A 2,178-nucleotide genomic window follows, 5' to 3' on the forward strand; every position below is an offset into this window, starting at 1 on the left:
TTCAGTAGTTATAAGCTTTGATTCCTTTGTTTTTATTGTTAGTGTTGCTGCTGTAGTTTTTGATGGTCATCAAAGTCTCAGAGAAAACATCTTATAGTTAATAATCAACTAATTTCAGCTGACAACTTTTGTCACATAAAACTCTAGACATTTACCCTCTGTTACAATTATGTTTTTGATATCACAATTTATATATTTTAATACTATGTCTTCCTTAAAAAGGAAGGAAGGAATCTTTTGCCCAATGATTTCAAGCTCCTCTATTTTTTGTTTATTTCCCCTTAGTGCTTCTAGAATTTTCTTTATTTCTCAACCTTTCAGAGCTTGATTCTTTTTTATTTTTTTTGGCAGCACATTTATTTTTCCTTACACAATGATGTGTTGCTGAGGCCTAATGTTCTCACATAACAGTAGAAAACAAAAATTTGTTGTCATCTCTTTAAAGAATCCAGAATTTCATACAAAAAAACTTACATAAATTAAAAGGATGAATACATTTACAGGTGTAAATGCAAACTGCTTCCAACTCAAGGCAAGTGACAGCCCACAGCATTCTGGCAAAAAAACATCAGCTAAGAAAGGAAACTGGGTCCTACGGCTTCGACTTTCCAACCCTGACAGACAGGCAGGACAGAAGCAACTGGTTCAGGAGCCCTTGCCACCCTCTAGAGAAATCCCAGAACACTCAGCCCTGACACATTAATACCCTGCACAGATCAGCGACTGCTGGCCATGCAGACTCACCAAGCCACAGCCTTGTCTTCCACAAGCACATTCTTATCTCAGTCACGAAGTGACCAAGCCATGCGCACTAAAGGTTGAACTCAAAGATATGTACACAGTATTAAACAAATACCAAGGGGAACAGTTAACTTGAATACAAGGTCAAAATCAGCAACAAGTTCTACAATCCAGTGCTGATATCAGATACAAGCTTCAAGGACAATTTCTTTTCAAAGGCTTATTTCAGTTTCATGAGGCTAGCATGAGGTGTATGCATTTGCCAAGGGCAAATTTATACTTCTTTATTAACCCATGCAGCAAATGCTACACATCTGTTCAGTCTATTTAGAAGCATTTGTGGTGGATGATGCAGGGCCCCAACTCGTCATACTCCTGCTTGCATCTGCAGGAAGGTGGACAGTGAGGCCAGGTTGGAGCCGCCAATCCAGACAGAGTACTTGCTCTCTGGGGGTGCAATGATCTTAATCTTCATGATGCTGGGCGTCAGAGCAGTGACATCCTTCTGCATCCTGCCAGCAATGCGTGGGTACATGGTGGTGCCACCAGATAGTACAGTGTTGGCATACAGGTCTTTGCAGATGTCCACGTCACACTTCATAATGGAATTGAAGATGGTCTCGTGGATGCTGCCAGATTCCATGCCCAGGAAGGAAGGCTGGAACCGCACCTCTGGACACTGGAACTGCTCATTGCCAATGGTGATGACCTGGCCATCGAGCAGTGCATAGCTCTTCTCCAGAGAAGAGGAGGATGCGGCAGTGGCCATCTCCTGCTTGAAGTTGAGGGAGACCTAGCACAGCTTCTCCTTGATGTTGCGCATGATTTCCCACTTGGCTGTGGTGGTGAACCTGTAGACTCGCTCACTGAGGATCTTCATGAGGTACTCAGTCAAGTCCCAGCCAGCCAGGTCCAGATGCAGGATGGCATGGGGAAGGAAGCAGCCTTCCTAGATGGGCACCATGTGGGTGACCCTGTCTCCAGAGTCCATGACAATGCCAGCGGTATGCCCAAAGGCATAGAGGGACAGCACATCCCTGATGGCCACATACATGTCCAGGGTGTTGAAGGTCTCAAACATAATCTAAGTCATCTTCTCTCTGTTGGCCTTGGGGTTCAGGGGTTCCTTGGTCAGCAGCACTGGCTGTTCCTCAAGGGACTTGTGCAGCTGATTATAGAAGTGGTGTCATATCTTCTCCATGTTGTCCCAGTTGGTGATGATGCCATGCTCGATGGGGTACTTCAGGGTCAGGATGCTGCACTTGCTCTGGGCTTCATTGTCCACGTGGGAGTCTTTCTGTCCCATGTCCACCATCACGCCCTGGTGTCGGGGGTGCCCCACGATGGAGGTAAACATGGCTCGGGGAGCATCATCCCCAGCAAAGCCAGCTTTGCACATGCCAGAGCCATTGTCAATGACCAGCATGCGATCTCTTC

General features: G+C 45.6%; 1 pseudogene; it reads right to left on the reverse strand.

The window, feature by feature from the left end:
- Positions 1-351: 351 nt before the first annotated feature.
- Positions 352-2,178, reverse strand: LOC129476745 (actin, cytoplasmic 2-like; annotated as a pseudogene).

Source organism: Symphalangus syndactylus, chromosome Y (assembly GCF_028878055.3).
Source record: "Symphalangus syndactylus isolate Jambi chromosome Y, NHGRI_mSymSyn1-v2.1_pri, whole genome shotgun sequence".
In the NCBI taxonomy this organism is placed as follows: domain Eukaryota; kingdom Metazoa; phylum Chordata; class Mammalia; order Primates; family Hylobatidae; genus Symphalangus; species Symphalangus syndactylus.